A 14,052-nucleotide genomic window follows, 5' to 3' on the forward strand; every position below is an offset into this window, starting at 1 on the left:
TTTGATTACTAATTCAATTCTTTACTGGTTATGGGTCTGTTCAAATTTTCTATTTCTTCCTCTTTCAGTTTTCATAGTTTGTGTATTTCTAGGAATTTGTCCATTTCTTCCAGATTGTCCATTTTATTTGGTATATAATTGCTGATAATATTCTCTTATTCTTGTTTGTATTTCTCCTGTGTTGGTTGTGATCTCTCCTCTTTCATTCTTGATTTTATTTATTTGGGTCCTTTCATTATTCTTTTTGATCCAACTGGCTGGTGGTTTATCAATTTTATTAATTATTTCAAAGAACTAGCTTCTGGTTACATTGATCTCTTCTACTGTTTGTGTGTGTGGGGGGGGTTGTTGTTTTTGTTTTTGTTTTCAGTTTTGAAAGCATTGATTTTTGCTGTAATCTTTATCATTTCTTGTCTTCTGCTGGATTTGGATTTTATTTGATGATCTTTTTTCCATTACTTTAAGGTATAAGCTTACGTTGTGTATCTGAGACTTTTCTTCCCTCTTTAGGAAGGCCTGGATTGCTAAACTTCCTCTTATGACTACCTTTGTTGCATCCCAGAGGTTTTGGACTGTGGTGTTATCAGTTTTATTGGTTTCCATGTACTTTTTAATTTTCCCTTTAACTTCTTGGTTCACCCATTCATTCTTTTTTTTTTTAATTTTCGTTTTTATTATTTACAATTTACATCCAAATTAGTTACCGTATAGTGCAACAGTTATTTCATGAGTAGATTCCTTAGTGCCCCTTACCCATTTAGTCCATCCCCCCCCACAACCCCTCCAGTAACCCCATGTTTGTTCTCCATATTTATGTGTGCCCTTCTTTTGTACACCTCCCTGTTTTTATTTTTGTTTCCCTTCCATTATATGTTCATCTGTTTTGTGTCTCAAAGACCTCCTATGAGTGAAGTCATATGATATTTGTCTTTCTCTACTAATTTCACTTAGCAGAATACCCTCTAGTTCCAACCATGTAGTTACAAATGGCAAGATTTCATTATTTTTGATTGCTGAGTAATACTCCATCACACACACACACACACACACACACACACACACACACACCACATCTTCTTTATCCATTCATCCATCAATGGACATTTGGGCTTTTTCCATACTTTGGCTATTGTTGATCATGGTGCTATAATCATGGGGGTGCATGTGTCCCTTCAAAACAGCACACCTGTATCCCTTAGATAAATGCCTTGTATTGCAATTGCTGTGTCGTAGGATAGTTCTCTTTTTAGCTTTTTGAGGAGCCTCCGTAGTGTTTTCCAGAGAGGCTGCAGCAGCTTGCATTCCACTATTCATTGTTCCATAGGATGTTCTTCCGTCTACAAGTATTTGTTATCTTTCCAAATTTTTTCTTGTGGTTGATTTAGAGTTTCATAGCATTGGGGTCTGAAACTGTGCACGGTATGATCTCTATCTTTTTGTACTTGTTGAGTACAAGTAAACATAAAATTATTTATGTTTATTTATTTTAGAGAGAGAGAGAAAGGGGCAGAGAGAGAGGGAGACACAGAATCCAAAGCAGGCCTCAGGCTCTGAGCTGTCAGCACACAGTCAGACACAGGGCTCAAACTCACAAACCATGAGATGACCACCTGAGCTGAAGTCAGATGCTTAACTGAATGAGCCTCGCAGGCACCCACTGTAGTGACATTTTAAATGACACCGTTCAAAGTGCACTTGCTACCTTGCAAACTCAGAGAGAGAGAAAGAAATGTGAAGAATCAGGAAGTAGTTAAGAGTTGGCTGCTGAGTTTTACCGTAATTTGGCTTTGGAGGGTTTTTGTTCATTGGGTGAAGTGAGCACAGCATATATGCCTGCCATTTACCACAGTAGACAGTGGGCCTCTGGGAGCCAAAACTCTTTCTGACCAATGAGCTGGAATTTTACTAGCACCGCCAAGATGAGATTTGCTATTTCAAGGACTAGGAGTTATCTTTTATTTTCACAACTCGGTAATTATCACATCATTCAACTCTGCCCTCCAAGATATGTAGAAAATACCCGAATATAGTTGAGAGAGAAAGGGTGATAGCCAAAGTGTATAATCCTTTCCCTTTAAAAAATATGTTTAAATTATGCTTTATGATTTTTTTTTAATTTTAGTGAGGGAGCATGCAAGTGGGGGAGAGGGAAAGAGAGAGAATCTTAAGCAGGATTCACACTCAGTGTGGAGCCCAACACAGGTCTGGATCACATGATCCTACAATCGTGACCTGACACAAAATCAAGAATCTGATGCTCAACTGACTGAGCCACCCAGGTGCGCAATAGTCTCTTTCTCTCTGAATGCTGAATAGTACATTTTCAACGTGAATGGGGGATAAACAGGCATACATACATACATACATACACCACTAAGAAAGCCATGAGTTGTTAGACATGAACTATTTTCCATCATCTTTGTCTTCTAGTTATATTCATGCCTCTAAAGTGTTTGTTGATTGCAATGCACGATCTTGCTGTGTGAGGTACAAATTGTTGTGTGATCAGTTTTCCGTGAAAGTCTTTCCTCATATCTGTCTTAACCACAAGGTGCCAATGTTGAATTCGAGGAGGTAGAGCTAAGAGCCTTGAGGTCCAATAACTGTCAACTAGAAGTTATATTTTCTGTTGAGGAGAAATCCCCATATGATGGCAATGACTTTGCATTGGTAAGGGAAAGAATACTTTCATGCCTTCATGGTTCTTGCGCTTTTTGTGTCTCACCAAAATCCAGACTCAGGTCATGTGCATGTGTATCATGAAAACACCTTTTTTTTTCCCAGAAAATAAAAACGCCCTGGAAGACAAGTGTAATGCATTGAGGTCTGTGAAAGCCACAAAGGAAGCAAAAGTCAAACAGCTGAAAGAGAAAGCACATAACCTGGAAGAATTCTATGAACAAAGAAAAGTGCCTACAAAAAAGGTAAGATGGGGGCGCTTGGGTGGCTCAGTCGGTTGAACGCCCAAATTCGGCTCAGGTCATGATCTCACAGTCCATAAGCTCAAGCCCCATGTCGGGCTCTGTGTTGACAGTTCAGAGCCTGGAGCTTGCTTTGGATTCTATATCTTCCTCTGGCCCTACCCAACTCGCACTCTGTCTCTATCAAAAAATGAATAAACGTTAACAAAAATTTAGAAAAGTAAGATGTTCATGTGAGAACTGTCACAAGGACCGTATTGTATGGGAGAACATGGCAGCCAGTAGAGATAATTGTATTTCTTTTGGAACTGGGTCCAGAGTATTTTTGCCCCATGCATTCAGTAGAATTGGACCTTCCCTTCCTACCTTGCTTTCTGTAATGTAACCTGCATTTTCCTTTCTCCTAAGTGCTTGCCACACACTGTGTCATGTTTTGGGGGCGGCAGAGGGAAGGTACCATCATTAATAACGTTAATACCTGGATCCACTCTGGATCCATCTACACTGTCCTATAGGTTTCAATCGCATCACACTGTTTTGTCACCCAGCAATTAGGTCATTTTTGTTCAGGACCAGACATGGGTCAAAAATGTGTGGGGAAAAAAATGAATTCTCTTGCTGCAGAAACAATGGAAGTTGCTTTATGGAAAGTGGGTAGGGGTACCAGCAGTACTGGATCCCTGCATCCATTCTGCCAGTGAGATTGCTCACTGCAGGCCCAATCCCTAAGAAAGTCAAGTTGTTTCCGGTCCCCTGATTTTTCAAGTGTAACTTTTCTGAGTCTTGGCCAAAGCCCGCAGCTTCACTAGGGATCATCTTTGCTGGCCTCCCCTGAACTACACTTGTTTACTTCTAAGTCTGTGCCCATAAAGTTGTTCAGCTTCTTTGCCATTCACATGTATGCACCCCACATCACCGATGAGTCCTAGGGAGTTTGGGTCCAACTGCCAGGCTGGCTTTGTCCTGGGCTTCCTTCTTCTCCATCTTGGTCTTATGGGTCTTCGTGGGGTTGTCAGATACTTGGTGCATTCAGTCACATGTTTCCTCCTTTGTACAGTATTTCCTTTTGTTCTCAGGAGGATATGGGGGACTTGAGAGTCCCTCACTCGTGTTGGAAAGTGAAGTCTTCTCTTCCCTGGTGACTCACCTTTATGTTCGTCCTTCCCACAGCTGGGGTTAGGGCTTGCTCTCACTGGCATCTTGTTTTTGTTAACTCGTAAGCTCTTTCTGTGAGTGGGTACAGCACCCTGACCACCTCTCTGTCTTCAACCCCTTACAACAGAGCCACTACATTACAACCACTCCAGCAAGCATTTGCTGAAGGACTGCCTGAGAGGCCAGAAGGAAATGCATGGGCCTTTCTCTGTCTAGTGCTTTTGTGTCATTTGTGAAGAGATTTTCAATTTTGCGTATGATTCTTGAGTACATCAAGTGTCAAGTTGAAACCATCTCAGTCAACACCACAAAGAAAATAGTCTGAGGGCAACACAGCAACCCAGCCTTGCCAAGCATTGCCTTCTGCTGCCTTCACTATCCATGGAATGAGTCTTGTTAAAGTAGATTTGGCTCCATGAAGTTGAGAGTTTTCCACCTGAAATCTCTTTCCTGGAAGTAAACCCAGACTGTGTGACAGTTCATATCAGGTTGTACATCAGGAGATGATATTGTTCTAAGAATGGCCTTTTGAAGATGGAGGCAGGGGTTGCAGTCCTGAACGCTAGCAATGTCTGGGAGTGAGCTGCAATGTTAGTGAAACCATATTCTGGAAGGTCGTCTTTCAGGTGATTGCCTGTGTCATGGTACAACTTTTGGACTGAGAATCAGGGCTCCCCACAGAGGTGTAAGACTAGTGATGATCCCTTGATTCATCCTAATGGGTACAGTTGGTCAGATACGGTTTTTCACTCACTGATGAAATGAGTCTTCACCATCTCAAACAAAAGACCAACTCTTGGAAGGCAGAAAGTGCAATATTATTTGATGACTTTATGATAAAGAGAGGAAACAAGAGAACTAGAAAGATAGTTCCAATAGTACAGACGTGGCAGCAGACAGAAGTTGAATTTTCTTGAACTTAAATGGAGTGTTCACTTAATTTCTCTGATTCGGTTGTCAGTCTGTGCATTTATGGGAGAAGTGGGGGAAGGGATATTTGCATAGGCCTTCAAGAGTGCTGGGAGGTAAAAAGGGGGAACTTCTGGACCTTGTTCCTGACTGTGTATGTATCTTTCCCATCTTAGGAAGCTTTAAATGACACTGTGAACTGGCGGCAAAGAAGAATCAGCAGCTGCAGGTAAAATTTGAAAATAGCTACAGAAGGGGCGCCTGGGTGGCTCAGTCGTTTAAGCGTCCAACTTCAGCTCAGGTCATAATTTCACAGTCCGGGAGTTCGAGCCCCGTGTCAGGCTCTATGCTGACAGGTCAGAGCCTGGAGCCTGTTTCAGATTCTGTTACATCTCTCTCTGTCCCTCCCCTGATCATGCATGTGCTCTCTCTCTCTCTGTCTCAAAAATAAATAAACATTAGGGAAAAAAAGAAAATAGCTACAGAAGAAATAAACAAGTACAAGTGAGTTCAGCTACTAATTACCAGGAACTCATGAAACCGCTGTTATTTTTTGGTTTTTAATCTTTTTGAAAAGTTTAAAGTCAACATATGCATAGAGTAGTAACAGATAAAAAAGGTAAGTTTTAGAAAGAGTAAAATAATTAAGTTTCTAAACATTTGCAGATCTGAAGTAGTGACCAGACTATGTGGAAATGTTGTCCATGCTAACATTCCTCAGGGGTGTTGTCAATTGTCACAATCTGTAGGAAAGCAGTGTGTCGTACAATGAATCATACCCATCAACGTGGTAGTGCCATTTCATGGCCCTCGTCTTTGCAACCCTGGGAAACATGGTGAGGATATAAGTTATAGAAGAATAGAGCTTTATGATAAAAGACACTTGTCACATGATGAGTTAGAGAAAGATTGAAAATGGGAAGGAATTCTATGAACTCTGAACCCTACAGGCATGGGATAATGAGTAAGGAAAGGATGTAACAATAGCTTTGATCCTACTGTACATTGATAATCATGGGCAAAGTGTTTCATGTGTAAGAATAAATTGTACCAGGGGACAGATATGAGGTTGTTGGGAACGTGGGCAGCTTATTTAAAATCATACCCAATATTGGGCCTTATCTGACAAGAGCAATTGTAACTCACAGGCAACAAATGGAACAAACACGGGAACAGCTGCAGCAGGCAGAGCTCACCTTTAGATACCAGGTAACCTGAGTTCTGCCTGATATACTGAACCCTTAGCACCTCACGCGGGTGAGTGTAGTGACCCTTGGAATCCCTAACCACGGGCTTTTCATTGTTGGCTTTTTCGCTTGCAGTTCATGAGAAGAATGCTCAGGACAACGAGGTAAGTGTTTTCTTGTTTCCTCCTCTTTCTTTGGTGCACAGTGTGGCACCAGCTTCCGACTGAAGGTGGATGTGCTTTTTCTCCCCCAGATCAAGACTCAGATCTGGGACAGGGAGATGGCAGAGCAGGGCAGGGAGATCGCTTACTTGAAATACAGGTGTGGTCATTTGACTTGCGTTTTTATGGGTGTTTCCAGGGATGACGCCTGCACTGTTAGTCGTCTAGTAGAGGACGTGGTGTTGCAACTCTTCTAGAAGTCCATTATTTTTCTGTATCCAAGACTGGACGGGATGGAACCAAAGAGGCTGCCTGAGGGATACACGAGGCAGAAACCAATCACTGCAAGAACCCTCCAAGGAGAGGTAAGGAGCACGTTGTGATGTGCCGCAGTCCAATTTCTGCTGTGCAGCCTGTTCCTGTGTGTGATCATTGTGTGGTCTGGAAAGAATCACACGCACTAAGGACGGCAGGTGGTCTGAAGGGGTGACAGAAGGGTGTTTTCCTCTGGTGCCACAGACAGTGAGGCACTTGTCCCTGTGACTGGTGGAGCTCATGCCCCTCCTCTGATGGTGACCCTCCCACCTCCTCTAGCATCCCCCTGTCTGAAGAGCCTGGAAACTTTCTTCCCACCCGGATACAATGTGAAGACTTTAGTTTATTTGAGGAGAAGGTCATTTATTCACTAGTTTGAAAAGTCTTTCTTTCTGTTTGTTTTGGGAACTGTAGCCCTACATCCTGCCATTCAAGTTCCATAAAGCTTAGCTTAGTCCTCTGATGGTATCAGTGCAACTCTGCAGCTTCACTGCTAACTTCTCGCAGTTTTCCTTTTCTCAATAGTGTCAAATTAGTCTTTCCTTATATGATAACTGCTGTGGAAGGCAGCTTGTAGATAAGCTGGGAGATTGAACAATTTGCCTGAAGAAATGCACCCTTCTTGAGGACTCATTGAGGATATACACCAAACCAGTGTTCTCAATGTTATTCTTTTTTGTTAAGTTTATTTATTTTGAGAGACGCATAGACAGAATGCCAAGCAGCCGTCACACGGTCAGTGAGGAACCCGACGCTGGGCTTGAATGCACAAGCTGTGAGATCGTGACCTGAGCCAAAATTAAGAGTCGGATGCTGAATCCAAGCATCCTCAGACTAATTCCTGATCTGTAATGAAATCGTGATTTCCCATGATGTATACTGAGAAAACTGTTTTACTGGTGAATTCTAAATTGCTAGTTGCGCCTGACCTGTCCACAGTGATGTGATTAATTATGAAACAACATGACCTAGGGCACCGTGAGGTCTTTCTCAAGGTGAGGGGACGGTTCTCCCCCTTATCCTTGGGGGTCACCTGAGGCATGTAGGATACCCTCTGCCTCTGGTCAGGGACCTGACTGTAGGGAAAAGTTTAAGATATTTGAGGAATGAGTTAAAGGATTGTTTTCATTCCGCCCAGTCCTCTCAAAGCAGAATAAACCTCTGTCCCTTCTAGGGTCTTTAGTAGATCGAGAAACTGCTGAAACCTCTGTGGGTTACAGCGGCTCTGACTGTACCAAGAATGCAGACAAGGGCAAGGTAAATGCCGGGGCCATTCTCAATTGTCACTCTTTTGGCAAACCCTCATCTTTATGTAGAGTATGGTCTCCCGGCCTTGTCTCGTTTTGCATGTTGTGTGATATGTCTGTTTGTTCTTTCTTTTCCAAATGCAGGCTTCTCCATTTTTAGTCTGTCAGCTTCCTGTGGTAAGTTTAGAAGCCAAAAGCGCTTAGAGACTGAGTACCTTAAGGTTTTTCTGTGAGTTTCAGGAAATAATGAGAGGAGGATGACTGCACACTCCAAACAGATGTCTCCCGGCCTGGGTGATCCCTTCCAGACCTCACCTCTGTGGGAACAGTGTGGCTGCTGTGTCTTCCTTTCTTGATTCTGGCTAGGAGATGAACCTGTTAGAAACAACATCATGACTCCAACTTTCTATTATGTGCCCTGTGCCATTTACAGTGGTCCTAGAGAAAGCCAATATCATCACTCATCACCTTTCCGTCTTTGTTGGTAAATGACTTGTCTGGAATCCTCCAGCTATACCTTAGGTAAAAATATTTTGAACACTGTGTCCTTCAGTTGTGTTTCTATGAGCAGTTTCTGGTTGTGTCCCCAGTCACTGTTTGTTAGAGCTGATAGAGTCTCATGACACATACCAGTTTTGTACCAAAACTCTTGCATGAAATCTGTTATGGGAATTTCTCCCTCTTTTTTTCCATTGCACATAATGACTCTGTGTCCTGTAGTATGCTTCAAGTCACAATTCCCTATGAATTAAGATGAACACATCTGAGCTTTGTAGACATTCACCACAAGTAACTCGTTCTTCACAGAAGACTCTCCTTCCCCTGCAAGATTCCAGGCATCCTCCACTCCCCAGAGGTCTCCGCTTTCTCAGGGAGAAGAGCAGAGGAGGCACAGTGAGGGTCCGGCTGCAGAATAATTTGCCAGGAGTGGCTGTGATTCCATGAGCAGAATACCAGCCGTGTATTCCCACTCATTTTTTTGTGTTCTTAATATAGCAAAAGCAGAGCATCTGGAGTCGCTGTAGAGGAGGGATGCAGGGTGAACCTGGACATCGATGGCTGCCTGTCTGGAGAATGCTACTTCTTTAGTCTGTAATTACTTCTGTTAACCCTCTAGGACAGGACCCTTGCCATTTTCTTCCACAGACGTGGGCAGTGATGTGTGGTGGCAGTAGGTTAACCTCTTGCATCTACTACCTCAAGCTGTAGGTGCTATCCAGTGGCAGGGACAGAGTTTTCAGGTACTGATGCTACTCTCTTGGATCCTGGTGGCAGAGAAGGTGGCAGGTGCTGACACATTCTTCTCTGGGTTACAGCTGCTTTTGGTATTGGTTCTCTTGTCTGGCATATGGATGTAGCTGTCACTTCTGTTCTGCAGGGCAGTCTGGATCCTGGGGACCTCCTCCATTAACTGGACGATTCTGCATGCCCTACCCTGGAGACACCCCGCCACCATGGGCTATTAGGCACGTCCACCTCGTGAACCTTAGTGGCCCTGAGGCCACCCGGAATCCCTCCACCTGCAACACTTGGTAAGACGATCTGAGCACTAGGAGTTGACTTGTAAAACACACTCACCTTATGTTGTTACTGTTAGGTCTTGGGCCAAGGTGCAGAGGCGGTACCACAGACCATTGTGATGCAAGGGGAATGTGTCCGCTGCCATTCCCACATTCCTCAAGTTTCTCAGGATCTCATCTTCGTCTTTTCCCCCACCATGGGTTGGTACAGGCGTCTCTTGTAGAGAAGGAATGGGGCCGTATGCCGAAAATCAGACATAGCGCTTCAGCAAAAATGCCCTGTACACAGTCCACGTGCTGGCATCTCTGAGGCATGAGGCACAATGTAACGTAGGTCCATCTAGTTGTGCCCCCAGCCATCCATAGTTGTTCGATGAGTGATGAATACATCTGAGTCAGGGCTTTTAGGAGTCTTCATCAAGTTATAAGGGATGGTTCTTCAAGTTCTTTTTGGGATCACCAGAGGCATGTGGGACACCCTGTGCATGTCATTTGGGATCTCACTGGGACAAAGAGTTTAAGTTGTCGGAAGTATGAGGGGAGGGTTTTTTTTTTGTTGTTTTTGACCTCCAAACAGTCTACTCAAATCAGAATAAACCTGCATCCCTTCTGGGGCTTTTTGCAGATCCAGAAGTAGGTATCACAACCAAGAGTGACATCGACACTGGCTCTGCCAAAACTGCCAAGAAGCACAAAGTAAATGCTGTGCCCATTTTCAGTTCTAAGTATTTACGGACCGCCACATCTTTCTGTACAGGACACTCTCCTGCCATTGTCTCTGGTTTGTGTGAAGTATGGTCTGTCTGCTGTTTTTTCCCAAATGCAAAACCTTTACTGCCGAGTCTACGGGCTTCCCTGTTTCCCAGCTGGCATCTTTTTGTAATAACTTGAGCAGCTAAGCGTGCCTAAAGGTGGGGACCATAGGGCTTTTCTAATGTGTTCCTGGAATAAATCAAGGAAGATGACACCACACTCCACTTGGAAGTCTCCTACCTTGCCTCATTCTTTGTGGATCTCCTCCATGTGGAATCTTTGCTCTTGCTGTGTCTTCCTCTCCTGTTTCCTTCTATTGAGGATTTTAACGTGCTCACAAAAATCTGTGGGTATCGTTACAATATAAAAATGCGAACTGCCTTCACTCCAACTTATATTTTTGTATGTGTCCTTTAGAATGTAAATTTCATACCCATCAGCATTTTGGTAAATATGCTGTCCAGAATCCCTTCAGGTGTGCCCTGGGCACACTCTGAACTATGATAGAAAACATGCACTGAAACTTAAGTTGTGAAGAGAAAAAATCCAAAATTACCTGTGTGGCAAGTCCCCACGGTGTCCTTCACTTGTGTTCACATGAGCACGTTCTCTCGTGTCCCGTGTCACAGGTACAGCTAAAACATGGAAACTTACACCAGACATCAAAGTGCATTTGTGTTAATTTTGTCTTTTAGAATTTCAGCTCATTTTTCCAGAGGACACACTTACCCTCCAAAGTGTACTGCACTCAAGCTGAGAAGTACCTCCGAACTAAAATAAATTAGCTGAACCCAACTAACATGTATAGGTTACCTGTTTCTCTAAGAGCACGCTTTCCCAGGTCCTCTGCAGGCCCTCAGGATCCCCATCTCCCCATGTGTCTTTGTGTCCATGGATAGCACTTCCAGAGAGGAGGAGACCCCATTGTCGGGACAGAAGTAGTTTGGGCAGGGGCTTAGAGGCAGAGCTCTGAGCCACGAGGGTATGACTCCATGTGTGGACACTGGGATTGTCATTCCTTCTCATTCTGTAGTTCTTCACAGACACAATAAACAGCCTCTGTGGTGGAGGGGATGAAGGGTGGAGTGTGATCCTGGACATAGTTGCTTTCCTATCTAGAATATGCTACTTTGTTAATTTAGTATTCAGCCTATAGATCTTCTAGGAAAAGGGCCCTTGCTGTTTCCACGTTTCCAGACATGTGGGACACTAGTTTATCCCAATCACATCCATTCCCCAACCCAAAGTATGGGTAGAGATTTTGGCGCTGCTGTTGCCCTCTTGGAACCTGGTGGTGGGGAAGCTAGTAGGATATGAGCACTGCTGCTTTGGGTTTCCGCTTTTTGCTGGTGTTGGTGCTCTATTCTGTCCTATGAACATACCTCTCATTTCTTCTCCGCAGGCTATTTTGTATGCAAGAGTCCTGGTCCTTTCCCAGGATTGCCTTGCAGGCTGTACCCCGCGGACCACCCTTCACCACCAGTCATGGGCTATAGGCCACATCCCCCTCCTCCATCTACTCTATTTGTTAAGAGGACCTGAACTGGCTGAGTGGCTGGTAAAGTATATTCATCTTCTTCATGATTGACTTTGTGGCAATGATGTAGAGACAGTTGTGAGTCTTGGCAATCCAACTACAAACTGCCTGAGGACACTGTAGCATATCTCAAGTTTCTCAGGACATACATACAATGGGCAGTGGCATGTCCCTGTAATACAGTGCGCTATACGTTTCTCTTGTCAAATGAAAGAGGAGTTTTTACACAAAAGTAGACGTATCAGCAGTACTGGTGGGTATGTTGGAGACACAATGTGTTGGGGTCTGTAATGAATGAAGTGCACCCCTAACTTTTAGAGCATCAGGTGTCCTGTGTGAAAGAGGGACATTCATTACTTGTGATCACCAGTGAGGATCCAGGGCAAAACCGGGGGAGCCTTGAATCATACAGGAATAGAAGGGAAGTTGAGCACAGTAAGCAGAGTTTGAGGAGGTGCAGAGGGGACGGTGTTGGGGTCAGGGAGATGCAGTTGGAGGTCATTCAGGCCACAGCCTGAGCAGGGAGTGTGAGGTCCATACGGAACTGCTATGTGGGATCGCTCTCAGTGCACGCAGGTAATCACCTAAAAAGATTCTCATCTCCCTGGATTTTCCTGAAGGTTCTGGATATTTGTGGGGGGAAAAGAGCCCTGGATATATGGGGTATTTAACTTGGTCTTATGAAAATGCTGTATGCCCAAGTTCATAGCCCTCAAGAGACTAAAAGTGGAGACAGGGTCTAGATTAGCTGAGTCATTCATCCTACGATTCAGGGCTGGCCAGATGACACCACTGCTGGACCCCTGTCATCACCCTGACTACAGCTTTGCATCTCCTCAAACTTCTCTCACAATATTATGACAGCTGTGTTATCTGTGAAAACAGGGGTAATATTTGTTTCTAAGAACAAGAGAAAAAGAAGACATTGAGTGCATAAAGCGTCTGCAAAATCTCTGGGAAGGGTCCCCCCATTAAGATCTCTCCACACAATGATCCTCCAAAAGAGATGGTCATGGGAGTTCATTAAACTAAGACTGTTACCAACTCAGCCCAGGGAGTGGGAATCACTGTTTTAAAATATAAGACAATGTCCCTCGTTTTTCTATTAGAATTCGGGCCCTGTCACACAATGAAAGAAAAGATAATTATGGGAATGTGTACATTCAGAGGCCTAGATCTGAAGACAATCATTTTCTATTACACATAATCTCACAGATGCAGCCACACACTAAAGTGTTCATCTGAGGCCACAGATAAACTACAGAAGACAGAATGCATGTAGGAAAACATAAGACCACAGGGAAATAAACCAAAATCGCTTTGCCTTATAGGACAACTCTGTTGAAATTTGAAGAGGACTGTGCACGGTGACAGACAATCGTGTTTGTATATATTTTAAGAAGGTGTCCGATCTACCTGAATGCTTTCCCTGCCCATCCTGTCCCCTCCACTTTGTCCTTCCTACTGTCCCCTAATCTACCTTTCATTGTTTTGTCTCTGTGTCAGCGTCTGCTTCTAGGGCCATCTACTCTCGCTCCCCATTGAGTGCACACAGGGGGGTTCCTGTACACACAGGTAACAAAGTGCCACAAATGGTGGTGAGGGAGGATAGAAGCAAGATCACACTTTGTGCAGGGGAGCCTGAGGGAGTTTTCCGGGGCGATGGGAACTCCCTATATCTAGATTGATGGGGTGCATATGCTCAATTATTTTGGAAATATCCCCTGACTCCATGGTGCCTTGGGATCAGACAGGTATCTGTCCTTAGGAAATGGCTGAGATCTAATGGTGGAGAAGGATGAGGGACCAGCAGTGACTGTCGAGAGGAGTGAGGGTCAGACCCACGCCCAGGGTGCCAGGTCCCCACAGACAGCACCACGTGTAGGAGGGCTCTGAGGAGCAGAGATTTCTTGATCAGACCCATGAACTACATAATCCTCCTGTAGTTTCCTCACTGAGCGATGGCTAGAGCAGAGGCCAGCAGCTGGAGGACACCCTGATCATGGCTGGAGTGGAGCAGTGGGCCTGGGGGATTGAGTCAGGGAAAGGGACAGGGAGTCTGAAAAACAAATGGAAGAGAAGAGAGGGGACCCTTCTCTGCTGACTTCACCTACATTTCTGTGTGACCAAAACGAGACCCTTGTCTCCCAGGGAAGGGAAGAGGGCTGGCAAAACACCGAGTGACATACTCAGCTCAAGTGTCCACGGTATCTGCCTTGCTCTTGAGTACCTAACACAGGAAGCACGTGCTTTCTGTCATAATTGGAACTGCAGCTCGTACCATTTAGTGAAAATCAATCCAATTATGCATCCCTCAGCATTAAAGTACTGCAACAAAATTAAGTGA

The 14,052-nt window shown here is 44.3% G+C and overlaps 2 long non-coding RNA genes across 4 annotated transcripts in view; one reads left to right on the forward strand and one right to left on the reverse strand.

Annotated features, from left to right (window-relative positions):
• Positions 1-4,938: 4,938 nt before the first annotated feature.
• Positions 4,939-14,052, reverse strand: part of LOC113596938 (uncharacterized) — a 53,712-nt gene continuing 44,598 nt past the window's right edge. The window contains exons 4-8 of one of the 3 annotated variants that reach the window (XR_008288985.1): positions 10,725-10,817; positions 9,474-9,719; positions 8,111-8,270; positions 6,483-6,645; positions 4,939-5,809 (exon numbers count right to left, since the gene is read on the reverse strand). This is a non-coding gene — a long non-coding RNA (uncharacterized LOC113596938). Of the gene's footprint in view, positions 5,810-6,465; positions 6,646-8,110; positions 8,271-9,473; positions 9,720-10,724; positions 10,818-14,052 lie in introns of those variants that run through there. The other 2 variants (XR_008288984.1, XR_008288983.1) reach the window with 2 other exon arrangements.
• Positions 10,698-13,763, forward strand: LOC113597294 (uncharacterized). Its single transcript, XR_008288990.1, has 3 exons — positions 10,698-10,970; positions 11,571-11,726; positions 13,037-13,763. It is a non-coding gene; the product is annotated as an uncharacterized LOC113597294 (long non-coding RNA).

The sequence above is a fragment of the Acinonyx jubatus genome, chromosome A3, assembly GCF_027475565.1.
Source record: "Acinonyx jubatus isolate Ajub_Pintada_27869175 chromosome A3, VMU_Ajub_asm_v1.0, whole genome shotgun sequence".
NCBI classification, from domain to species: domain Eukaryota; kingdom Metazoa; phylum Chordata; class Mammalia; order Carnivora; family Felidae; genus Acinonyx; species Acinonyx jubatus.